Source organism: Molothrus aeneus, chromosome 4 (assembly GCF_037042795.1).
Source record: "Molothrus aeneus isolate 106 chromosome 4, BPBGC_Maene_1.0, whole genome shotgun sequence".
In the NCBI taxonomy this organism is placed as follows: domain Eukaryota; kingdom Metazoa; phylum Chordata; class Aves; order Passeriformes; family Icteridae; genus Molothrus; species Molothrus aeneus.
Window position 1 is genome coordinate 55139109 of NC_089649.1, and position 27984 is coordinate 55167092.

General features: G+C 41.7%; 1 long non-coding RNA gene across 1 annotated transcript; it reads right to left on the reverse strand.

Annotated features, from left to right (window-relative positions):
- Positions 1–7017: 7017 nt before the first annotated feature.
- LOC136556127 (uncharacterized) lies at positions 7018–27951 on the reverse strand. Its single transcript, XR_010783579.1, has 2 exons — positions 27869–27951; positions 7018–7660 (listed from the first exon to the last, which is right to left on the reverse strand). It is a non-coding gene; the product is annotated as an uncharacterized lncRNA (long non-coding RNA).
- Positions 27952–27984: the final 33 nt, after the last annotated feature.

Sequence of the window (27984 nt, forward strand, 5' to 3'; positions counted from 1 at the left end):
TCCCTCCTGCTTTAACAAATTAGCATCCTATTGAAACAAGCAAGCTGTTTGGCACAGTTGTAAGTGTGGTTACATAACAAGGCCAAAAAAAGCAGCTCCCACAAATCCAAACCACAGATTAAGTCCAGTTTTAGAAGATAATATGTACAGTAGTGACAATGAGAATTAATGCCATAAGAGGGAACAACTCTCTGGCTCCATTACTCACAATAATTATGTTTAAAGACTCCTATGTAAACATTTCAAAATACAATAAAAATAGAGTATAATAGCCTGGATGGCATTTTCCATTTATATCTTCTCCCCACACCTATAAGCTCACACTGGAGATAAGCAAACTAGTTTGTACTGGGCATTCTTTCATTCACCTAAAAGCTGTCTCTGGAAGCAGTACTTAACAGCATTTTGTGTTTACATACACACACACACACAAAAAAAGATGGAATAAGGAAAAGGAAGAAAGGCTGTAGGCTTCAGAACCAGTGTGTCTTGAACTTCTTCTGGAATGGTCCAAAAAGTGCACCTATAGAGCCTTAAGTAGCCTTTGCTGGTCCAGAATACCACTGGGTTCCTTTCTCAGGCACACATATTTTAGAGACAGATGCACAGCCATGTTCCTCTACGTGTGAGTACTGAGTAACAAGTCTTTGGAGATTTTTGGTAGGTAAAACATTATTTTTCTCACTTCATTTGGGAAATGCTTCTCATTACCTTTTCCAGCAGTTTGAAATGAATCATGAAAGAACTGGTTGGCTGTCAGATAAGCTGAATATATGGGGCTCCTGAAATGTGTACCTTCAAGTGGAACTTGACAATCACTTAGAGGTTCTTTGCTGTTTACTTTGGTTTTGTAATTTTGCATCATCATTAATAATGAGGCCAAGAATGAAAACTAAAAGATGTGTTCTTTGTTCATAGGAATTAGAACAAGAACGACATATCTTTGGCTACACTTGAATGGAACAGTAGTTGAGAATATAATCAGAGAAAAGAACAAGAACTTTCTGAGGCTGTAAACTATGATATACACAGGCTTAATAAAGTGTCACATGTATCTTGAGATTCTGGCCCTATTATGTGCATTTATTTCTTAGTCCCAGTGGTTGATGTCGGAAAAAATCTGCAGCTACCATTTTATGAAATACTTGGTAGCTCTGGAATTGATTATGAATGACAACAAAGAGAAATGAGTTTCAGATATTCCAGAAATAGAGTCAGAGTTCTCATTTAAAACAACAATAAAAACCCAACATAAAACAAAACAACCAAAAAAAAACCCAACCCACTCAATAAATAAAGCAACCATTTGACCCAACCCTAAAGCTAAATTGTAGTATATGAAGCACAAGAACTAATTCCTTATTATTACACTAATAGTTGTCTTAGATATGTAGGGAGCTTGAGTGGTGAGTAAGGACTAGACATCCTTGTCCAGGACAATTTCTGATAATTTATGAGTCTACACAACTCTGTCTCTGAGAGCAAATCACAGAATGAACAAATAGAGGGTGGCTGCATAGCTCTTTAAAACCAGAATCTTCTAATGGACAGAGACCAATAAGAAAGCAGAATCTGTAAGGTTTTCACTGAAAATGGTCAAACAGAGAAAGCACTCTGGCTGAACAAAGTACGTGCCCTACAGATCTTATGCATGGGACAGAACACTTTGGAGTTGCTGATGGGAGTGAAACCAACACACCACTTTTCTGGTTTGATTAGGATGCTACTAAGCCAAAGTTTCACTACTGCTTTCTCAGTGCTTTGGAGATTTCTCACCAAACAGGTCTGCTTCAGAAAAGAATCTCATCACTGGAAAGGCCACTCACAAACAGAGTACGAATAATGCCTAACCAGCAGCCCAATGCCTTGATGTTAATTGTCATCAACATGTAAATTCCAACCTGCATACACTGATAGGTAATTCACCTAGTTCAGAGGTGGCTCAAGGCCAATAAATCAGAGAGACAGAAATCATTCTTTTAAAAGTGTTGCACAATAAAACCAGCATAGGAAGTTCACTACAGAAAACAGCTCATCAAGCCAGGCAGTTTAATTAAAGTGTTAGATTGAAGCCCTGGAATCTGTGAAGAATCATCAAGACGCAGGACTGGTAAGATCAAGTAAATCCACATAGGGAATAAATGCTTCATCTTTCAACAGATACCATTATCTATTTCATCCCATCCCATATCCACATGGCAAAGCTTATGAAAAGTGCTAAAAAAGTAGAACCATTAAAAAAAAATGAATCAGTTTTGTGGCTTTCTGTATTGGTAACAATGCAGAAGAAGTTTGTCTGCCAAGGATGGAAATAGTCAGTGCCTCAGTCAGATTCACCTATCAAGCTCTTCGAAAAGTAAGTAGTTTTTCCACTCCTCAGGAAGGAAACATTATCCCTGTAGATGTCTGCAATTGCCATCTCATTTCTGGGCAAAATGATTAAAAACACAGTAATCAGAAAATGCCAGCAGCATATAAGTGCCAGCTTTCTGGAGGCCTCACAGTCAGGGTTCACATCAGGACACAGAATGGAGACTGTCTTTATTGCCACTCTGGCCATCACTAATATAGAAAAAACCCTGATACTCCCATACAGAGCCATATGTAGGAGTGCAATAAGCCATGAAAATGCTGGACTCAGGAAAAGGTGACCCTGCTCCTGGTACCTGCAATGTCTTGTTTGAAGCAGAGCTCAGATTGGTGTGTAATTGTATCTTCCGTCCAGCCCTTCACCAGCAGGGTCACACATACCCCTTTTGTTAATCTCTGCTGGATACTCCAAGGTGACAGAGGCACCTTGGATAACATTGCAAGGACACTCATTCTCAACTGTTACAGCTATTACTATTATTGAAAAGACAAAACACCAACAGGAATTCAGCTCTTCGGTAAAGTATGGCTGACTGGCTCATGCTGAACTCCAACAAGACTGAGTCAGTGTTTTTCAGACTGGGAAAAATACTTTAAGGGCCTGAAAATACTTCTGAAACTTTAAGAGCTATCACTGCCATACGGTAAAACAGGATACTGAGTGATGCCCTCATAGGTGTGGATGGCTAGAAACATCTCTTCCCTCCTTTGGTCTACTGGAAAACCTTTTCCTTACTACTTAGTGAAGATCAACCCATACTTTGGTCAGATCAAAAATCAGGCAGCTCCATTTGCTGTAGCAAAACAAATACAACTTTTAAGCACTGACACACTTTCTCTGTCCTCTTTCTCATGGACTCAGACCCCTGTGTCAAGATGTCCTTCCAACAGCTGTGGAAACTGGTTTGAAAACTGAAACTGGTTTGAAAACTTGCTCCTAATTTCTAAAGCAGTTGATGGACTGAACTCCACAAACTAAAATTAATTCTGACCAACAAGACTCTGCAGCTGCCTTATCCTCTGGGCCAATGAAATCAATGCATCAGAACCTTCCTCCCCATCATGGATCTCGTCTCAAATAAAACCCAAACAAGTTTACAGCCCTGCAAAGAACTGTACCCCAAGCATTTAGAGTTTTCTAATGAGTATGGCAATGTACCATGACATTTACTAGGTACTTTGATAACTTTTAGAGATAGCATTTGCACATCATGATAATAGACAGTGATACTGATCCCATAAACAGCCAAGCTCAATATTGAGGAAGAATGAAAACAGGAATATAGGCAGTCAGGCAAAAGAGTGATGCTAACAAGAACAGCAGAATAAACATGGGAAAAGCTGAAGGAAAAGGAAAGCTTTTTTTTTACTCTTGCGGAAGGAAGGTGGGCAAGAATAGAAAGGCAGAAGCAAAAGCTTATGAAGATGGGTTTCTCAGCTGAGTGTCCTAAATACTGCTCAATTTTGTGGCAGATATAATGAAATTTTATGTTTCCACTAGGAAACTTGGATAGCTCATATCACTTTTAACATGGACCATCCTAATAATAAAAATAGAGGAACAACAGCCTGTGTATCTGGGCCAGAGTGAATGGGACATTTTTCTGCCATTCTGGTGATACAGAATGGCTGGAATGGACCTTGAATCTGTCTCCATGATTTAACAACCTGGAATCTCAACTGACCTTTCCCCTTTCCCTTCTATTTTTTTTTTAAACAGTTCCCCAGCAGTTCTCAAGAGGTACTCCTCCTGCACTGTGTACTAATCACCATTTCTGTGCTCCTAAGAATTAAGCACTGACCTCATTGCATGGAAAGTCTTTTTAAAAATGTGGAGGTGTGTGTGTGGGGAAGTAATTTCCAGGGATATTCCAAGCCCCTCCTCCCTGGCTCCAAAGAGTAATTACTCATCTGGAAAAAGAAACAACACTGCTATTTCAGTGTGGCTTAAGACCTTGGGCCTGGTTTCATGTTTCAGATTAATGCTTTCTGTGCCTTTTGGAGATTCAGAATAGCAAAAAAGCCACCCTTCTGAGAGAGCTGCATCTATAGATGCAAGGCTTTCTGGAGACATGTATGCCTTGCTGCCCCTTTCCTATTTTCCAGCACCCTATTGAGACACAGAGCTATTTTCCCTCCCACTTGCATGAACTTCTAACCTGCATCTACAAAGCCACATCTGTTCTTCCTGACCCTCTGTCCAGGTCTCCAGTTGCTCTGTGATGAATATTTAGTATTCTTTGTTGCAACATAACTAATAAAGGAAAACAGATTCAACCAAACAGTTTTGAAATGAAGTGCCAACATGAGCTGCATCCAGTCAACTGAAAAATCTGGTGTTATGATATCTTATGATCCTAACTAATTCTAGTGCTAGTGGCATGGCTGGCTAGAATCCCAGACCTTTAAAAAAGGGGCCAAAATTCTTTCCTCGGCATATTACTTTGTGTATCAATTTGTAACACATAAGTATTTTGGTTATGGTTCTACCATTTCCTATATTCCAGTGTGGTGGTGCAAGAATACAGATACACCAGGACAATGGGGAGATGCCCCAAAAGGAGAACTTCAACATCTCCCATCATTCTCAGGAACAAATTGAAGCAAGGCAACACTTTAAAGAAACAAGACGGCCTGAGACCGAAATTTGGAACATGAGAAAAATTCTCATATTGTGAGAATAAATCGAAGAATAGAAATTTCCAAAACTAACATGATCCAGAAATTATCAGCAGCTAAGGAAAAAAAAATTATAACAGTGACTCAGTAACTTGTCTTTCCAATATAATAATGGATCAGAATGAAATAAACTATGAACTCCATGAATACCTGTATCCTCATTTCCACACGTGTAAAGAATTATGGGAAGAAATGGATATAAGTTAAATAGAATTCTATAAACTGTCACCTCCTTCCTTTATTTGTATTAAATCATTCTAGAAACTGTTTAATATAAGAATTGCCAGACTCACTTAGACACAAGGTCCATTTAGACCAGAACATTTCCAGCAGGAAAAGTTTCAGCAAAGGGCACAAGAAGCCTCACAGAAAAAAAAATAAATTAAAAATTCAAATGTGGTATAATTTTAGCCTCAGTTTCCACCCCAGCTCTCAATGCACTCTCTTCTTCATCACTTAATAAATTATGTGGGTCCTTTTCAAAAGTCTGAGTGCTCTTCAATATACCAACAATAAGAAGCCATACTGCTATAAATTTTTTCAGCAAAAGACAGTTTATTAAAAAAAAAAGCATGAGAAGATTGAATTCCCAAAGCTCTGAGTAGGACATTAACCTATAAATCCCACATACACCGCTGCCAGCAGTAACAGATCGTAGCAAATAGACTGTGCAACATCAGATCCCACTGTCTGCCCTCTGCTGAGAATATTATAGACCAGGTGATTGTCTCTGTGAAGTCTGGGAATGTTTTCAAAAGTGCAAAAGCAGACACACAGACACACCTCAGGTCTGCCATATGTGTAGAACAAATACCTGGTTGATTCTGAAAAGTTCCGAGCTCTTAAAAGTTCTGGCAATGTGTATTTCACTTCTGCTTTACTAAGGCAAGCCTACAAAGTGCAAAAGTGATATCTTACTACTTCAAATAATTCTTTCCTATTTCAATAACTCAGATAATTAAAAATGTTTCATTGATCTCCAACAGGCTACCTAGAGGCAATCACGAAGAGTCCTACAAAACTTTGCATATTGTCACAGTCTAAGACATCCAGAGGCGAAAACTGTCAGCTCTTAGCTCTTTAACATTGAAAAGTAATCAATCTCAAAAAAAGCCCAAATTATCACTCTCTTTTCCTTATGAAAAGTCAGATAACTCACCCACAGCAATAACAGGACAAGTTCACCATGTAAGTATATAAACAACTCCTCATTCTTTTTGATGTCTCACATCCCAGTTACTCTTTCAAACCTCCAAACCCATTCAGCCCTACCTAATGAGAGTCATAAGAAAAAGTCAAAAGCTGCTGCTCAGGTGAACTTTAATTTTTCCTTCCATCCGTGCACAAGGGTCTTCTTGTTCTTAGAATGATGACACCAGTGCCACCAAAGTGGCATCATGACCTTCTCCTATGTGTTACTGAATCTCCACAGGTACTGCATAAAAACTTGCTTCAATCACAGCTATCCTGCAAGAAATTCAGCTTCTGTCAACACTAAACTTAAGGTTAGCCTTTGTTTAGTGGAAGATATTACACTCAGTCTACCTCCAGAAAATGGTGGGACTTTATTCTTAGATTTCTGAAATCTTCTGGGACCCACCATAACTTGCAGTTTCTGGGAGCTGTTTGAAGGTCTATGAACCAGGTTCCTAGAGAATAATGCAATATAGTGACAAAGTGAGCTGGACAGGGACATAAATTACAGGGACAACTGAATAAAGATGGCTCTTGTTCCTTGTCTAATAGTACAAGTTCATATCTCTAGCTGAAGCCACAATAGTTAATTGGTTTCTTTTTCAACACAAATAAGTTCACTTAAGGAGAGAATATACAAATATTTTCTATCAAGCAAGGAAATTTACCCCAGAAAAAAACTACTTCCTTTTTTGAAGCCATGAGAGATTCCAGTCCCATGCCCTTGCAAGCTAAGAAACACACAAATCCTTAGAACAAATAAAACAAGAGACATCAAGTTACATAATTCTTTAATAAAACACTTAAATAAATCTGAGATTCTTAGGGAGAGTTTTGCAGTAACGTGGTCAGTTAACTATGTGTTTGGACTCAACACCTTTTGTTTCACATTTTCTCTGCTTTCCACATTCTGACAGCAAAATAATTTTTATTCAAGATCACTGAAACTGGAGACAATTTCTACTGCATGTGAAAAAGAAGGAAATATATTCTGATCTTCAGTTTGTGAATGATGGGGCAACAATTCAAAAGCTTCCCATTTCAGTCCTGCATGCCCAAATTGTTTCACTAGCATTTTGGCTGACATAGGTGAATGAAATAATCTGAAGAATCCAAGCTTGAAGTCTTCTAACACCAACCAAACATTACTGCCAGTAAAATGTCTGGATCTTAAAAACAGAGGTTCATCCAAAAGAAGTTTAGGGATTGAGTTAAAATACCCATTGAATCTTTACACAGAAAGTTTTAAAACAAAGTCCCACAAAAGATTTCAAGTTGAATTTCATTTGGGTATTTGCCCATTTCATCCTGCAATGGAGTTTAAGAAATTCAGTAGGATTATGGGGATGTTTCTTCCTTTACTTTTTTCATGTCTGTTGTTTAACTTAGTCAACAAACTTCCTTCCAGTTGGAAGACCTAGGGAGCAACAAAGCATTATGACTGTGGTGTCCTTGATAGTGATGAAGTTATAGAACAGGAAATAAGCTCTTTGTATGTGATGACAACTGAACATTATAAAATTTTATGGTACACTTTCTTAAAAGGAGGAAAGAAATAAGAATACAAAACAAAATATTTGCCCCTAATTTTAAATGAAAATTCATTTAATGTCAAAGCCCATGATGGAACTGCAACAGAATTTTAAGATTTAGTTTTAATTAGCTTTCTTTTTTTTTACCTGCTGTATTCACTACTCTGTCAGAGCTGGCATGCATGCATTTTTCTTGCACAGCACTTGCAAGAACTTGAACATAATGGCTGAAGACATTGGAGGATCAGGACAGATTTTACATTTTAAAAGTGAAGTGGTAGCAGCTAGGATAGTGTAATCTACCAGACCACCAGGCCCCACAGATTTCCAGTGTGTTGGGGTAATTCCTAGATTAATTTCCTAACAATTGCTTTGTCTCATGTTTGTGTCATATTTTATTTCTGTCATCTGTATGTTCTTCTCCTTTTTGCTACCTTTTCTTTACCTAACCTCTCTGGTCTCAGATGTGCATTCCTCACATGTTATCAGTGTAATGCCTTCAATACAAGCAACTTTACTGGTGCAAAGTTAGTTAACTGTATCTAAAACATCTACAGAAAAATAATATTAACAGTATCTCCCTTTGTACCCATTGTGAAATGCAAAGTACTTCTCCTGAGCAACACAGCCCAAGGTCTTGGAACTACTGCTTTTTCCTATTGATCACAATTCCTTGCTACAGGAATAGTACCTAAAAAAATTATTAATCCCTTGCTTTTGTCTTCTTATTTCTCTCCAAAAAAGGAAATAACCTATTTCAAGAGACCAAAGATTCCTCACTGCCCAGGAGTCATGACAAATTCAGCCCTGGGGAGGAGCAGTGGCTCTATGTTAGCCAAAGTATACACTGAAATGCTGTTCTGGCACTTATGGTTTCCAAAGAAGTGTCATATGACAAAGATGTCACTTGGTACTTGATAGTTTAATCAAACCCTCAGGGATAGAAGATGTTAATTAAAAAAAATTATCTCGTAGTACAAAAACATTATTCCCTTCCCAAGGTGACATCATTTCAGTGTGACAAATGCATCACCCTTTCACTTTTCTGAGTGGAAAGCTAACACCAAATAGTTCATCAGCAGTGTCATTTCATCATTAACAGCATTGTTTCTTGGGTGAAAAATATTGCACAAATGAAGAATATTGCCATGAGCACAGAGGTGAAAGTCAGGCCTCTGAAACAGATGGAAGCCTCTCCCATCCTGCCCTCTTTTCCTTAGCAGTTGTTAAGCAGCACGTTTTTCTCGGGTCCTACTGACCTAACCATGGCATTGGGATCCTTTCACCTCTCTAAAGATGTTTGGCTCTCTGTGAGATCACTTTTCACATACTGAGTGCTCAACATTCTGCTTGGCTTTACATTTAAATGTGCTCTGCTGAGGGGCAAACTCAGTCTGGGTTTGCAGGGAGACCTCAATTCAAACCAGCACAAGCATTTTGATATATCCAGAAGGCCAGGCTGGTGCTGAGGGTTTGCACTCACCTTTAACAAATGGCTCTGTTTGCTGCCTGGCCAGATGATCACTTTGTCTGGCTGCACCCAAGGGACATCAGTGCTCCTGAAGCACCTGAAGCTGTCCAGGAACACAGCCAGACCCCAGCAGCCACCCTCTTCTGGCAGAAGCATTACAGTCTGTTATTGGATTAAATCCCAGGTTTATGACCCAGAGAAGGCCCTGGGGGAAGAAGGGAGCAGGCAGGTGTGTCCATCCCCAGGCCCACAGCCACACAGCAGCTGCCAGCAGGACCCCTGCACAGGCTGGAGCTGGTGCTGGAGAGCCAAAGTGGCCCTGAGGGCACTGCCACCCCCCAGGGCTCCCACATTTCATCCTGTCCAGGACCCCATTTCATTATCCCCTGGGCTCATTGGTCCCTGCCCCAGCAACACTGCAGCAGGATGGGTCTCCAGCTCCCCACAGCCCTGCCCTGCCCAGCCACAGCCCTGGGAGGGTGCCTGGTGCCCCCAGGCCTCCTGCTCCTGGCAGGGGCAGTGGGACAGAGCCTGGCTGCCAGGCTCACAGCAGTCAGCAGCACCACAATCAGCACTGGCCAAAAGGGGGGCTCTTGCCAGCAGCCCGTCAGGCAACAAAAGCATTCTGGCACCATTTTAGCTGAGGAAAACAGAAAGAGCTCTTGGAGCTGCTATAAAGCACCCACAGCTACCAGCATGGCTTTCATTTATTTCTGAGAGTGTCCTTACATGCAGCTATTACTATGCAAGGGGTACATTTCATTGCGAACAGCTCAGTTTCTGCTCTAGCTGGAAACTTCTTGGATATTTCAGAGGGTCTGGTTAACTAGAGTTTGCTGAAAATGGCCATTCCAGTGGTCATGGTCCATGGTGCCTGGGCCAGCATCCCTGCATGAAATCAGCAGATGTCATCCCAATGGAAACCCTGCAGCAAAGTGTCAGTTTGGGAATAACACTCCTTGGGATGCCTGTCCCCTTGAAACATAGTGAGAGAATGTCTGACTCCCAAGAGCAACACAAAGCTGTCATACATGGTCCTCTGGAAATCTGGGCCCTTAACAAGCACACAGGCATTTAAGCAAGGTGCAAGATTGTGCTTAGCCAGTGTTTGCACAGGGCAAGCAAGAGGCACAGCACCCACTCCCAAGGAGCTCCTCAGCTTCTGGCAGCACCTTCTGTGCAGACCCTGCATGGCTCCTCTGTGGGGTGCTTGGGAGGAAGAAACAAAGCACGAGACAAAGAGAAGGAGACACAACAGACTCACAGTCAGAAACCTTAACAGGGGGTGAATGAAAGCAGGGTGAAAAGATGGATTTTTGTCCTGATGTACAAACATGGAGGTTTCCTCCTTTCATGTGGAAGTGAGAGCTTGGCCATGCATGGTCAAATATTGTCATGGAGTTTCATATGCCCCAGACTCATCCAAGCATGTTTTGTACCACAGGCCTGTGCTGCTCTCTGGCACACTGGCTTCTCTCCACAAGGCTGGCAGATCCCATAATGGCATGGGTACTTCCACAGTGGTTTAGTCCCCTACCCCCACTTTTCTGAGAGATAGTAGAGAGAAGAAAGGAGAGAAGAAAGGGCAAATTCAGAGTATTTCTAGCAATTCTGCTTTGCATGTAAGTTCAGAGAAGTTAGAAAATTATTTCCTCTCCTAAACAGTGCCATTTTCTCCTCATTCATATCTGTAGGTTTGTCCCAAGTTGCAATCCTGTGATCTCACCACCTGCAGTTTTACCTTTACTTGTGTCTTATTGCTCAGCACTGCAAACACTCCCTTCTTCACTTGACCTGCCTACATGACATTTAGCTCCACTGCTCTTCCAGCTCCAGCTTGTGCCACCTTGGCATAAATAGGCTGCTAAACTGCACACCAGCACTCCTCTGTCCAGGAAGCCAATACACTGACTCACAGGGTTTATTACAAGGTCCATTGCAGACAGATGTTTTGGCACTCAGGGCCAACTGGAAGCTACATGGCCATTTTAGAGAAGTGTTAAGCCACAGCTGCAAGTTTATGAGTTGGGGTTTGCAACCTGCTAATTACAGGCACAGCTGAGAGCACATGCAGAGGAAGCACCTATCTGCTGGTGAGCGACCACACAGCTGTAGATACAGTATAAGGAAGTAACAATAAGAAAAGGAACATACAAAAATTTGCTGGAATGAGATACCTGGTATGTTTCACTTTGATGAAGTTCAGAGATGGGAAATTCAACTTTATGAAACCCAGCAACGAGGAAATAAACATGTATCACTATAATAAGGTTATTAATCATGGAAGACTGAATGTCCTGTTTAAAATGAGCAGGACAAGGTAATAAAGACTATCAGTGGAAAGTGAAACCTCACAAAAAAGCTGGGTTATCAAAATAACTGATTTCTTACATGACAGCTTGATCTGCATTAGTGGGGGAGAGAAGTGGTTTTTGACAAGCAGCACCTGTACATCAAAGTAGTTTTTGACAAGCAGCACCTGTACAACTGCAAAACTGCAGTTTATCCTCTCTTTTATTAGATTAAATCAGACTATGTGTACCAAGCCTCAGATGTGGAGAAAAAAAATCCATTTTCAGAGGATAACAGGGAAAGTTTCCTGTGAGCCTTTGGAGCCTTCCTGAATTCTGCCATGCTTAGATCTCAAGGCTTCATTGGTGGTTCATCTTACTCCACCCTTCTTTCACCTCATGCTTCCCAGCATTTGGTGCTGTCATTAGTGATTAGGATATGTTTAATGTTCAGGTGACTTAAATTACTCCTTCATGGCTGATAGCCACCTCCTTCCCACCCTCAACTAAGATGTAATACTTCTCAACAGATGAAAAGCATGTATCTCTTGTTTGGGCTATGATTTACTTACATGCCCCAGAGATGTTTCAGGGTGAGGTATTTTATTTTACCCTGAAGTTAAACAGGAGCAGACATTTGGATACAGACTTACTTCATTCTGTCTTAGGGAAGAGAGGGACAGGATAACACAGGATTAACATGTGCATTATCTTGTGCTTGGCACAGCCATAAGTTTTTACTTTCTCAAACTGTTCAGGTCCCTCATCACATGGAAGTACAGTCTGCTTTCTGTGATTCCTTCCATGTCCTGACTGCCTTGTAGCTTCAAGGCTGATGCTTTAAATCTTTAACTTCTTTTCTCCTATTTTTCCTCTCCAGAGTCTCTTTCCTCTTTCAGGCTTACCTGTAAAGCACATCAGGAAGTGGTGGTAAGACCACAAGTCTCAATACTTGAATTACTAGCCAGGCATCAGCAAGTATCTGCCTACACACAACTACACATCTGCAGGAAGGAAGGGGTGAAACCAGCTTAGATTGAAATCACAACCTGCCCGGCTGTAGCTCACAGTGCCTTGTAAGTAAAAATGCAAAAGATACATACAACTTGCCAAAAAAAGTCTCTGTCTAACCACTTAATTGTACATGGCAACTAAGGGAGCCCAAACACTTTAAAAATCAGCCTAATATATGTGTCTTATGTGATGAGGGACCTATAATACAGTGCACTGTCTTTATATTTTCCTATGCATGGAAAGGATATGCATCTGGAATGGTTACACATTTTCAGCTTATAAAACTAACTGTATATTTATTAGTCAATAGAAGTCAAACTAATTCCTGCATCCTACATCAAAACCATGCTTTGATAACCAAATTACATATTTAACACTAGCCCATAGAATATAAGCTCTGTCAGGTCCTGATCCAGCCTCCTCAGCTTCCAGTGAAATCCAGAGTCTCATTCAGCCTTGGATTAAACTTGAAGAACTGCACACAGGAAATGGTTTGTGTGGGGAAAGGGCAGGAGAGCTGCAGCCAGCACACTGGGCTGTGTTGTCTGACAGCTTTCCAGGCACAATGCTGAAATGCCTGAAGGTGTTATAAAGTGATCCCATGCTAAGTAAGGACACTAAATGGGTTTCATCTATTCTGACAGCCTCAGTTCTCCACAGCTAGAGGGAGGGAAACAAAGCATCATATGGACAGATCTCCAGGCACCATCCAGTTTGTCCACCTTATTACTTCTCCTGGTTTTTGTTTTTTTTAACACAGGCTTGGAAATTTATATTATTTCTTTCTTATTTATCATAGTTGAAGATTTACATTCCTCCTCAATGGGGTCATTTGTCATAGATATATTTTGGATTCCTATCCTCTAAAAAGCAAAAAACTCCAACAAATCCCTTATCATAAGCATTGTTGAGTCCCTCCCAGAGTCAAGCAGTCTCACAGAGCAAGCTATTGCATGGGGAGGAGTCTGTGATGTGCAAACCCCACCTGCCTCTGAAGTGTGTGTGCAGCAGCGGGCCAGCAGCGTGCTGAGCCATGGCTCTGTTCCACAGAGACACTTTCCACATTTATTGTTCTTGATTAGAAAAACATCACAAAGTTTAGAATTGACATTTAAGACTGAATAAAGTTCCAGTTTGGTTTTATCAGGGCAAACTTTAAAATAGATTGTCTAATAGCCTTTGTTACAATATTTCCTTTATGAGTGTGAGTGGGAAGAGCATTAAGGAAGGCTATAAATCAAATGCATACTTCTGGTGAGTGCAGGAAATCCTTTATGTTTCATAGAAATAGAAATAAATGTGGATCTATTCATATTGTCTACATTTTAAACATCACCCAAGGAAGTATTTCTAGAAGCAAAATTATCAGAAGAAATCAAAGGAAAAAAAATCCCCCAAAAATACAATGGTGCCTAAAGCACTAATTAAAAGCCATGGCCTCCTACACATATAAGATACAAAAAACCCCCCAGCATTTTTGTTTTCTTTTGTTTTTTGGTGGGCTGGGGGATAAAAGAAATACCATGGTGTTGAGATTTAAGACAATTCTCTTAACACTGATAGCGTGCCAGCATGTCCACTGGAAAATAATCTGCCCTTAGAGACTAATTCCCAACAGAAAACTTGGCTACTTGCCAAAATGTACATACCCCTTCATATATGCAGGAAATCATTTTCAGCAAACCCAGAGCTGGCCAAGCAGGATGGGAGATTCTGAGCAAGGCCCCACTGATACATTCTATTGGAATGGGTTAAAAGACACTCACAGCAGCGTGGTATGGATGACACCAGTGAGGATTTAAATATGCAGCATAATGGTAAAGCAATTAATAAGAGCAGTTGCTAACAGTTGCACAACAGAGGAGTTTTTTAAAATTCCTGTGCTCTTTAACAATAATGTGGAGAGACGCTGTGAAGGGGAAGGGGGGGGGGGGGGAAAGCCTGGCATGGAAGGGACATTCCTTCAGTTCCTCTCAAAAGTTTGAAAAAAACCTCTGGATAGGAAAATACTATTGAGCAGCCAATTCTTTCCACATTTGGCTAAGCCCAATGCCCAAAATACACAGAACACTACTTCACTTTGAAAGGATTGCAATACTCCTATCTGAGTCATCTGAAAGCAAATAAAATGAGACTTAAACAAATAAACCTAATTGTGCATGGAAACAAATCCAGCTCTCCAGCTTGGCCATGGCTTTGTTTTTGTTAGTTTAAAGCCTACATATGCAGTTTTAGTGGCATCAGGAGTTATACAAATATTGACAACAAATTGCCAAATGTTGTTTTTTTCCCCTTCAGTGCACAGTGTAAAGAAGCTGGGGTAATGCTTCTAGGAACCTTCCCCAGTGCACTGAACCAAATCACAGCTTGATGGGATCCACTCCAGCCTCTTCTCTGAAGAGTAGACACTAATGAGATTGAGGTTGTTGATTGTTATCGTCAGAGACTTTTATTTTTCACTCATGAACTCTGCTGAACACAAATCCAGGCTTTCGAAACGTAGCTCAGATGTTTGCACCATAGCCAGGGCATTGTCACATGCTCTGTCCTCCACCCTGTGATTTGTTGCTAGCTTGTGTCATCCTTAACCTGCTTCTGGTGGTTTGGCCAGGAGAGAAACAAATAATGATGACAACTGAGAAAACCAAGCTGCTCTCTGACATCGTTCTTTTAAAATGCTAGTGCTACTTGCTGGCTGTGGAGAGGGGCACAGCCTTGAGATAGAAATCACTCATGAAATCCTGCTGTCATCTGTCAAAGGTATATTTCCATCAAGTTGGTCTGAATCCTTAGCAGCTTGCTAGGAAAAATGAGAATATGTCAAATCTTGATCTGTCACAAGCCAAAGTTAGAAAAACGATATCTACATTTGACTTTTAAATGATGCCCAGACTTTCCTCTCACAGAGAGCCAATAAATTAACACATTTTCTTCCTCTTTGCTTCACGTTCACAAAACACCTACAACTTTTATTATTCTATCTGGATGGATAACAAGGTTTTCATTTTGCAAAACCATAAATTTTTAGTACCAGCAAAAAAGAAAAAGAGGAATTTTAGAACTGGATAAAGACTCTGAGAGTTTTCACACAAAGAACCCACAGAAATCAGACTCATGTATCCTCAAAAGCCCGACAGTTAAGACATTTATCTACAGTACTGGAAAGATTAATTGATATTGCTATTTCTTCTTATTCATCCAGAGAACTAACAAATTGGTCTTGTACATCTCAGTGATCACCTCGTGATCAGGTTATTGAACATCCTACAATATTGAACACCATCTTTTTCTCCTTTTCATCAGAAATTGCATTCTACACATAAGAAACTCCCCAAAGAGTTGCATCACAAGTACCGAATTTCTATGAAAAGTTTTAGGGTTTTGTGTTAAGATCCCCAGCAGAAAAGTTCTTAATTAATTGTAAACCTCATAGCTGTGAGTGTTATACTATCCACTCTTCAGTTATTGTAGTGTTACCTGCTCCCCATATGCAGGAAGACCTCAGTATATTCAGGAAGCCACATGCAGAAGCATCTGCAAAGGCTTTCTGTACTGCATTGCTTATCACGGTGCAAGCACCCCCAAGCACTGGCACAGTGAAGGGTGGATCACTAAATCAGTGAAAGGGATAGCAGAAAGGCATGAGAGCTTGGGGGGTTGTGAGAAAGTGAAGGAAAAGAGATCCTCTCTATTTCACTAACTCTGGACCTTCATAAAAAACCAACACAATACTTGGGACTGTTCGTGCTGTGAGCAAACACTGAAATATGACAAGGCATCAAGGCATGTTGTGTTACATGATATTCAGGCAGCTGCTGTGATGGCAGTTTTAATCCACCAACTGGTGCAACGAAACAAATCTGAAATGTAAAAGCTAGATTTTCACCAAAATATTTCATTAATATTACATGCATGTAAATCAGGGAACTCAGACTACTAATCCCCACAGCTACTCTAAATCAGCCCTGAAGGACAAAGCAACAACACAGCTGCACAGACAGGGGCTGAGAAGGTATTCTAGGTTTCAGTTTCCTGACTGAAGTATGCAAAATTTCTCCATCAATGTTCTGTTGGCGTATTTTCTTTGAAATCAGTTAAAGGGGGAAAATACACATTGTTTTTCAGGGGAATGTAAGTATGAAATGACTGTATACCAACATATGAAGATAGCCAGATATAGCCAAATTTGTGTGAACACCTACTAGTGGAAAGTTTCACCCTGCAGAACAGACATCAGCAATATGTTTAGGTCAGGGGAGGAGAAGAGAGCTGAATCTTCTTCTGTCCTTGACAGCAAATTGAGAACCAAGGAGCTTCCACAGCATATGCCAACCTCAAACCTGTCCTGCACTTATAACAGTGCCATGCCTGTTCCTCAGAAGCCCCACTAGTCCGTCTGTCAGCACAGAGCTGGTTGGCTAAAATACCCTGCAGGTCCCACACCATGGGGGAGGAGGTTGACCTACCCCCAGAAGTCACCCACCAAGGCAGGAGAAAGACATACTTCCAAGTGAAAGAAGAGAGGGAGCAAGTGAGCAGGTTTTGTCTGATTTATCAAAACACCTTGTCTTCACGGAGATGTCCATTCAAATCACTTTTAAATTTCCCTATTTTAAAGCAACAGGGAATAAGTAGAAAGGAAAGCAGCATCTGAAGCTGTCCATAAAACAGGATATGAGTGGGTAACAGATCAGCAGATGTAAGGGTAACTCACCAGCCTGCTCTCTCCTCATGTCTCTTTCTCTCACACACTCACCCACTCTTCCTTGGGCCGGGCACCTGCTTGTCCACTGAGGGAAGTCAATTAAAACCAAATTTAAACTATAATTATCACAGATAGGAAGGAGACTCAGACAGCTACTACTTCCAGCTGGAACTGTGCAGGGGCACTGAGTGCTGTCCCTCCTGGTCCTCTCTCCCCCCAGCTCCTGCATCCTCCAGGTGCCACGATGTGGGGATGTCATTTCCCAGCACAGCACACAAACTGCCCATGAGCATGACAAGGCAAGTGTCATTTTCCACCCTGGCTGCCACTGTGGGTGGTCATGTTTGTATCTGCTCGCATTTGCATGGTACTGGATGCTGTGGAGTGTACAAACTGTTCCATATGGCTTGTGGAGGGAGAGAGCCATGCTAGCAGTGCATTACAAAGCTGCATTTATGTTACCATATAGAGCCCCTGGTATGTATCTGTCTTAGCATGCCTATTAGAAAGATAGATGAGAAAAATCCTGCTTCTCTGTTCTTCAAAGTTCAGGAAGAGTGGCTGCCAGCAAGACTGTGCCCTTTACCTTGGGGTTTGTACCTGTCACCCTCCTGCTCGGTATTTGTCACATGCTTAACTCCCCTAACGTCCTAATTTTTCACTTAAATAGCTTTTACTCCTTAACTTTCTAGGCTACCTTCTTGTTTAATATCTGATCTTTTCCAGCTAATTAGTTGACTGCTATTTCTGAGACACTGTCAAGTTATTTACCTCACTGAAGTGACTTAAGTTCCTCCCCCCACGCCCCCATCCGCCCCCTGTCTGTCTGGTTTCCCCCTCTAGTCTAGCTGAAGTGACAAACTCTCTCCCCTAGCCAAACATTTGTTTTTACAAGGTATTTTTATACCATCACCTCTTCCCTGCATCTCCCCCACCCACCCACCACAAACATATGCTGTAGTGGGAGGACATACTGGTTTCACATAATTTGCAATGTTAAGGTGACAAATTTCCCCTCCTTCAAGTATTTTTTTTTAAGATCTGGTTTGTAAAATGCAAATGGTAATGGGTTAGCTTCTCTTTGCCTTTTTTACCCTGTGCATGGTGTTGTCCTTCTTTGCTTAGAAGTCAGTGGAAGAGAAAATAAAAACCACTTGATTTGTATTATTCAAAACCTATTTTTGCTATAATAAGATGTAAAAATAGACAAAAATAATATTGTCTAGATTGATAGATTTCTTTTATTCATCCCAAGAAAGACAGGAATTATGATAATTTCCGAGAAAGTAGGCAAATGTAACCACTTTACTGACTTCATTAGCTGGTCCCAGTATGTTTTTCTCTGTATTAAAATCCACATGCAGTCACATTCATGCAGTAAAAACAACCTTAAGTGCTCTAAGCTTCAGGCTTGGAACCATGGAAAACATGACTGTGGCCTTCATCATACCCAATTAGGGGTACATGTAATCCACAGTGATTCTGGTGTGGTGGATAAATGCCTAAGCCAGCTTTAAAGCAGGCAGGAACAATCTAGTTAAAACAGCACAGAGCCCAAATTGGGCTCAGCCACTCTAAATATTTACCATATTCTGAGCAGGAGGTTGCAGGGGCATGCATAGTACTACACTTGGAGAACTTCCAGTACCTGCATTCACCCCTGCAAAGCAAGGTCTGGTGTGCTAAACATCCTGGTCATTCTAGCAGCACACATGCATGGAATCGGCCAAATGAAGACTGTTTATGAAAACACGGAGTTTATGTGGCAGGATGACTGAAAAATGCTTTTTATATGTCCATGGTATCTAATTAGCACATACCATTAGACTTTCTGAAGAGGGATAAAGTCTTATTTCTCATCCTAAACCCAAATTGAATACTATTCCAGAATGTAATCTGCATTTTAATTCCCATTTTATGCAGAACTTTTAGTGCAGCACAAAACAACAACAGAAAAGTATGCATCAAAAATGCATCCCTGTTAATTTAATCTTGTGATTTTTTCTCATATAAGAAGGGCAAAGAAAGATAAATTTGAAAAACAAAACAGGGTAGGTCAACTCACTGCCAGCAGCAGAGGAACAGAATGGGAAAAGTACTAAACAGTGAAATTTATTTATACTGTGCAGCAACAGGCTCCAAAGGACAAATTGTTAGCAGAAGGAGCCACTCATAGCACATGCAAAGCTTCTCTCAAATCAAACAGATATGGCTGTCACTGTGGGAAGCCAAGGAGCAGAGAGAATGAAAGAGAGAGGAAAAAACCCTCTCCACAGACTGAAAACAATTGTAGTTAAGGGACTCAGAGTAGAACATGGGTAGTGCCTTCAGTTTCACTGTAGTTCGAGCAAAGTCATCTGGGGGAAATATCTGCAGCAAACCACCAGGAGTGAGCTAAGCAAATGAGAAGGGAACAAGCAAGTTTCTCAGTAAAATGTGTGAAGGAACTGGTTGTCTATTCCAAGAATTTTCATATTGCCCCCTTTTGTATATCAAGGAAAAATGAGTAGAGGACCACCAGACCATCAGAGAGGAGCCACTCACCCCAGTTGTCTGGGGATAGTCTGGCAAGGAAGAGCCATCCTCCAATCATTCCGGAGCTATCAGCCTCCAGAGCTCTGCAGGAAATAGTACAGGGCTGTGCAGTTCTGTTGGCTCTTAACTCATTGCCAAACCTCTGGCACATACTCAGAAGCAGGTGATATTTATTTGGCAGCACGTTCTTTTCTAGGAAAACAACATGGGATCCTTGCATTAACACCCTCCTGCTGGCCAAAGACAGAGCCCTCTTCTGTGTGCCCTTGCAGATTAACTGGTGAGCTCTGTGTCTCAAAAGAAGCATCCAAAGATATATCTATGAGGCCCATGAGGAAACTATGCACACACATGAAGAGACTACTTCTCTCCCCGCTGGGTCACTGGACATCTTCCTGGACATCAGACATTTTCTGAACATTCACTCAGCAGTTAGACATGGCCCAACCTAGCCTGAACCTATTCTCACTAGTGACAATCTACACAATATTTCACTTTTCCCATTTCTCTCCCCTCAAAAGCAGCAGTAGAAAAGAGAAATGTATCTTTGGGACTGATCTTTTGTCTTCAGAGCAGGTCACAGATCTTCTTGCCTCCTAAAAATAAGACAAATGTATTTTTATACTCAAGTGACCACAGCTCCTGTGTACCTACCTGAGCTAGCCACACAGCAGCCTGCTCAGGCCCTGTTACCAATGCAACTGCATCAGCATCAGCTTGGCACTAGCTGCAGAAACCATCTCTGCATGTAAGGAAATGGTTGGCCAAGCAGCCACAGCAGTACCAAACTCAGTGTAGGCTATATGGACAGCAGCATCCAAAACCTGGCTCAAATGCATCTGCAAACACAGGCATTATCCTATCCTTCCTAATGTTTTCAAAATGTTCAGAGATTTGGGGTGAAAGATGCTGCTTCAGCACAAAAGCATTCCCAGAGCAGTAAACATACTTGGCTGGACCACTGCCTTTGTTTGAGCTCTGATTTGCTTCAAGAAAATGCAGTCATTTATTGCCTGTTTCACCTTCTTGTGGAACAGCTGCTGGCTGCAAGGAGCCAAACAGCAGACAGACTCTCCGTCCTCCTGAGATACCTCTGGCTAACAGCATGCATAGCTTTCCTCAGAGGCCAGCATGTCACTGAACAGTTGGTTTACTCTAAAATACTGCATGCTGTAGGTGCTTCCAGCTGCCTCATGAGGTATTTGTGTCAAAACCCATGTTCCTGAGGAGCCTGTGCCGTCTGAGCCATGTTTTATACCTACCCCAGAAGCAATATGTTCCTTTTAAAGCAGTTCTTTCCATATCACAAACCAGAAAGTTTAGAGAGAAATGACCAGCTTTTCAGGGAAGGCCCAAAACAGGGTGGAAGCAGAGGCTCTGAGAGTTTGTAACACTGCTTATCTTATGAGGAGAACATCTCTTTGGGAACAGGGAAGGATATGAAGAAAATTTTAAATAGAGGAAGACCACAAGGAAGTCAAAGGGTGCTGGACAGTCAAGACATACACAATGAACAAAATGCAAACACTGGCTGGAAAAGCACTGAGGAATTTACATTTCTTTCAAAACACAGTAAGCCAATAAAAATATTCAAAGGCAAAAGTAGATATGGCAGGAGCCAAAGGAATTTTTGCTGTCAGAGGACAGAATGGAAAGTAAAGAAAGCAGGACTGCTGCAGGCTGCAGGAATTTGGCTGCAAGAAGTCCTGTCTGAATCATGCTGCTCACCACATAGGGGGCAGTGTTAGAGATGAGGTCTGAGGACATCGTGAAGCTGCAAAAGAGAGAGAAGCTGAAGCAACCTTTGAAATAGACAGCACACATTGCTCCTCCAAAATATGGAATAGGTTAAGGCAGTGCCTAGATTCTGTATAATGTATTTTTGGAGAAGATAAGCCAGACTCTTACTGGTTTAGACATTTGTAGAGTTTGGCTGCTTTCATTGTCTGCAAAAGAGCTGCTCTCAGTTTACACCAGCTTAAGCCTTGTACCCCCACCCTGCACTCAGTATTACCCATCTTAGATTTAACCATGTAGCAGCTTCAAGAAAGAGGAGAAAGTCATGCCAATCCAGACAGGAATTCCTCTGTGCTCCGTCCCACTCAGAGAAGTTTTGGATATCACAAACAGATAATGACGGATGGTGGCACACAGAGACCCCTGTGCTAAACTAAAGCCCAGCAGCTGAGGGTCTCCCTGTGTATCTAAGAAGGTGGGCTCACATCTATTCCTCCATTTCAGTTTTTGAAAGTTCAAGAAGAAAGAGCTAGGGGTTGATGACTGTTTGTTTTTTTAATCTTTAGCCAAACTGTTTTCTTTTATTTTAACATGCTGTATTTGCCTGGCCAGTTTAGTATAGATACTAAACCTTGTGTATATAGACACTATTAGTTTCTTCACCTGCCCCTGCCACTGAACTATCTCAGCCAGCTTGCCCCACTCTAAAACAAAACAATAGAAATATCACTACCTTTTATTCAAGGCTGAACAGTAGGAGCTGCTTCCACAAGGGCAAGATACACTCAAACGGGCAAACCATACTTGCACTATGTGACACAGAAGCTCCCCACTGTCCCTGGGCTCTGCACCTGGCAAACACCTGAGAGTTGTTTGCCTCAGTGCAATGCAGAAAACAGTTCTTGCACCTGCATCACACTGCCTGTAAGAACACAGCCTGCTCCAGGACTCACAGTGCCAAGCTGAGCTCCAAGAAGTGGGGACAAAGCAGAGCACACTTAAGGAACTGATGTGATGAACAACAAACAGAAGTGTGACGGTGGCTAAAGGGATGCTGAGAACTCTCTATTCCTATGTGTACCTATGTGTTCCAGAAAAAGCTCTTACTCCTTTTAACAGGCAGTATTCAGTGACTGACTTGAGGATCACCCTCTCTTTAGATAAGTATGTAACATGAAGTATTAACAGGAAGCAAGAAGTGTGGGCAGAGAGCAAATGTGGCCAGCAACCATGGCCACTCATGTAGTCTGTACAAGTCTGGTGCACCAATAAATGTGTAAAAGTGACAACAGCTTTAGCAAGAGAGGATCGATTACCCAAAGGCAAGTAAGGTGATCTTGCCATTGGTACACTCTACAGGCCCATGGGAGACTACCAGGGACTAAAACTTGGATCCTTTGCATCCCCACAAGTGCTGTAAACACCTCACGATTGGCTAGTTTTGGGGAGGGAACACACATTTCCATATCTTTGCACAAACAAAACCTTCAAAAGATTTGTTTTCATCCCTGTGTAAAGAAAGGAACATAATTTTAAATCTCAGAATTTCAAGGAACAGAACGATTGTTTACGACACATGTTTGTAAAGAAAATACTGCAGTTACGTCAAAGTTCGTCATTTACCCTTACAGTACAAAGGTAAAGAGCCTTCAAACTAGATTGTTGAACTGAGAGCCAACGACGGCTACATTTTAACCCTGCATTCAAAAAAAAACCCCCAAAAATTTAACCATAACTCTAAGGAGGCCCACTTGCCCCATCTACTGGCCATTGGGAAGACTGGATTTACACTGCCATTAAAAGCTTACCACCGAGGCCACAGTTCAGTCAATTCTCAGGTTATCAACTCTAAATTTAAACACATGAATAAGTGCTACTGAAGGTGCTAAGCACAGAAGGGCTCTACGGAACTGGAGCCCGAGGCCAATTATTTAGCATGGCAGAAATAGAAATAACAAACAAAGAGAAAAATGTATTATTTTCAAAGGAAATACTAAGGCAGTCTATTCAGTAACACTAGTTTGTTCACCTTGAAAAATTAAATAAATATGCCTTCTTTTGTTCTGAAGTAGGCCAAAGTAAATTAATGCTATAAGATAGCAGCCTGCAGACCCCCTGTCACAAAGCAGCCATACATACTGCAGCTCAGTAAGGTCATCACAAGGTTATCATGCCATTTTATGGATTTTTAAAATAAGCATTTGTTGAACAAATAGTTAGATATAAAGTTAAGTTCCCTACAGGCCTGTTGACCTTTTATTTTTCTTCTTTGCATGCAGTGAATCCATCCTTCTGAAGTGGGTCTATTCCTTTGAGGAACAGGCTGATGTCTGAAGGGAAAACATAAAGTTTGGGTTGACTTGATGAGACATTTTACACTACCCTAGGAGGACCACTTGCTGGATTTCTCTATTTTAGCACATGCCTCACTCTCATCATGTTCTTCAAGGGCAGTGCCTGTGCTAGTACTGTAGCATCCCTCTGCTCCCTGACCTCCCATGCTGGTTGCAGGTGCAATCAGATGTACCTAGAGAAAAGCTGCAGCCAAGAAAATGACCATCAAACACCCTGGCAGCAAGCTTCCCACCAGGTAACCCAATATACCTGCAAGCTGACTCACCATGAGATCTTACACACAGCCATCCTCTCTCCATGTGAGCCCAGCAAGCCTCTGACATTCTGCTTAAGCAGATACTCAGTATGCAACTATATTTCCTGCAAGGCACACAAGCTCAAAGGACTTCTGGGTCTTGCAGATTCTAAGCAGAAACTATCAGCTATGTCTATCTAGGCCCAGGCATGAGGGCTCAGAGAGAAGTTGTTGTCACACGACAACAGAATGATGAACCATCTTCATCAGCAAGAAGAGCACAACGTTGTCTTCAGGAAGTACAGGTGCAACCTTCTCTTTTGAGGAGCTCTGACCCTACCTACCCAGGAAACTCTGTAAGAGTAAACTGGCCACAGCAGGGAACAGACTGTAAAGGAGGAGAGGGAACAGCATCCCATCCCCACTGTGGCTCATTCAACTCAGGGGATAAATCTGAGAAGCAATTATGACTACATTTAAATATATCATTTCTATACCAGACAGGGAAAGAAATCATTGGCAGTAGATCTAGACCTGCTGGTAAACCAAATGATGGGTTGTACGTGAAATTTCATAAAGTACATGCACTACTCTGAGGGTCATCACAAAAGGTTTGCTTAGCCCCCTTCCAGAAGTATATTTCAGGATGAGTTTTGCCTTAAGGGGATGGTCAAATGTTTCAGAAATCACTCGAGTCCAAACTCTATAACGCAAAAAAATTGGACAACAGTGCCTTGGTGCAAATGCTTGCACAACCTCACAATTACAGTGTAAGCTGGGATCCAGCATTTCTAGATGACATTCCTAGAGGTCACAAAAAGGGCCAAGAGATTTTTCAGCTGAAGCATGTATTTTCTAACATCCCAGTTATCTAGGGACTGAGGTAAAAGAAATACTGTCAGTGTCCAGAAGTATCTGCAAGGAAAACCCACTGAAGACAGGTCCTGAGGGCTCTCTGAGCCTCTCTGAGTTCTCTGAGCATCACAAGCCTGCTGAGAGCTTCCTCACAGGCACACAGCCACTTGGCATACTTGCACTAGACATCAGGGGAAGCAAGGAAGCAAACAGCTGACAGCCACGGTGTCACCAGGGACAGTGCACAGAGATGAGGACTACAGGCAGTGCCCAGAACTGCCTGCAGTGCAAGTTGGTTTCCTCAAGAGCAGGAGTTTTGGGAGTCCTGTATCTTAGCTCATCTGACTTCCTCAATAATTCCTCATCTGCAAGGTACAAGTAGCACCACCCAAGAGTACTTCAATTCTTCAGCCTATAAAACACTAAGTAGTAGAAGAAAGACCAGTACTTACACATGAGAAAACAGGTGCCAACTCTGCCTGGGCTTTTGAATTCATGCACAACTCTCCATGCATGAAGACCCACCCAGAGAAATATAACTCCTAATAGCTCAGGATTCCTCTCTCCTGAGAGGATGCACAACATTTAGCTCCCTGAGCTTCAATCCTGTTGTGCTGGGAGGATCCCCTGAGGTCATGTGGAAGCTGCTAGAAAAGGAGCCATAGCAGACAGCTGTGAAAGAGGCAACCCTGCTGAAGAAAGACAATGAAAGGATGCTGGCCCATTTTCAATGGCCACAGACTAGTGCTGCTCTCAAAAACAACCTCCACACACAAGAGTCAGACTTCATTAATTCTCTAGTCCCTCATGGAGACACCTTTGACAGACTGAGTTCTGGCTTATTAGGCTGGGAAAACCCACTCTGTTCCCTATGTAAAACCAGATTTAGACATCTGACTTACATCATGGGCCCCAAGCTTATTTTGTCAATCCAAGCTGATAAATAATCTTGAAACTGCAAAAGCAAATGTTTGCCAAGAGCTTTGACTATAAACCAGTCTCTAATTGAAAGCTACAATGATGATTGCAAATAAACCATTTATGCTTTCTTTCACTGTTGCCATCACGGTACATGAGACAATCCTTATCCCACAACTTCCCATCTCTGCCCCATTTTCAGTGCTCAGAAACAATCCTCAGTTCTTATTTATATTGCACTTGACAGATTGAGGACCCTTGTATTTTCTTTTTGCAAAATAAGGTGAATGAAATATACTTGTTCCTCATTGTGAATAACTGCATAATTAATTATGCTAGTTACATACAATACCTTTGAGGAACAAAACATAGCACTGTTCTCTAAAAGAATTTTCTTAGTTACTTAACAGAACTAAATTCAATTTGTGTTTCCTATTAACTTTTTCCTGGGAAGAAAGTCTACATTCTTCAGCTGTGAACTTAGCTTACTGCTCTGTTTTGGGGGTTTTGTTTCATTTTTTTATTTAGTAATACGAATAATGCACAAGAAGAAGACAAAGACAGGGTTCTCTAGAGACTGAACCACGTATTTTATATCAAAAGAAAATTTGTTTCACTGGAAAATAAGCAGTCCAGAAAATACCAAACGAGAAGTTTCACTCTACATCTAGAGCCTTGGGAGTAGGCAATTATCCATCTGACTAGTCCCTGTTCTGGGGGTTCTTCTGGAGTGCAGAGTAACTAAATCTTTAGCAGCAGACATACTAAAATTCAAGACAAAAGAAACATGTAAAGCAACTTCTTCCTACTACCACAGGCATTAAAAATATTCTTAAAAATGTCACTCACCAAGAAACAAACATCAGAAGGAACTGGAAATCACTGCTTTGCCACACTCAGCTCTGACACTGTTGCTTTCCTCCTCCTGGCAGAAGTCAGGCAGCACTTTCCAAGCACCACCTGCATCAGGCCACACTGTAATGTCCCACAGGCTCAGCCAGCTCACTTGGACATAAAACTAGGCACAGGTGCTGGAATCAGCCCAGGGGCTGAGCACCAGCTGGCACATCTGAAATGATTTCCAGCCCAAGGGAAATGAGAGAGGAGTGTTTGTGTAGAGACTTTCCAAATGTTAGTAGCCCCCTTTAGAGAACTAGAAATACTGACTGGGCTGAAGAGCAATAGATGGTGTGGACTGTTTGAGGTGTACTGGAGGGATGATTCTCTTCTTATTGTGGACTGGGCTGGGCTGGGCTGGGCTGAGCAGCCCCCCTTCCTTTGCTGGTGAGCTTGCACAAACATGACTGTGGCTCTTGCTTTGCTGGGTGCAGAGAGATGTGACTACAACCCACTGCATGGTTGCCGTCCCACAGCCAAAGCCCTTCTGTCAGTGAGCCTTCAAAAGGGAGCATGGCTGACCAGTTCACCCAGAAATAGCTCCTCACTTCCCCTCTCCTAACACCTCTTTGAAAGCCTGTTCCAGCCATACTTTCACTAGGAGCCCATTCCTTCATCTGCAGTGGGAAAAGCAAATAGAGCTCTCTAGATTTGCTTTGCTTTGAACGAGAAGGTTCATTGAACAGGTCCTGCTCAGGTAAAGACTGAGACTTCACCATGATTTTCCACTTCCTTAAAAACAATGCAGGCTGAATGGAGCCTCCTGGCAAGACAGATGAAGCCAGCACTGGCATGCAGATCCCAGTGTTGGTGCCCTCAAGAGAGAACGGAGACTTACTCTAGCACTTGTTTATTATGTCATCTAAGTAATGCACAGAAAAGGGACAAAAGTGAATCCTTGAATCACTGTAAGGATGTTTTTTTCTCCAGGGCAGGCATGTTAAGAATATACCATAGTCCCTGGTATATTCTAACAAGCTTTGCACCAACACACATGATGATTGTTCCACCTACACTTCAGACAAGTAGGCACTGATTCTGCAGTGCTCCCAGAGATAATGATCTTGTGAACTGACTTACCTAAGCTTGAGGAACTAGCTACAAGGCAGCACATAATCCTGAGACACCTTCACACCAAATAATCCTTGGCACCTTGATCTGACTCTGGAGTTAGCCCTGCTTTGAGCAGGGAATTG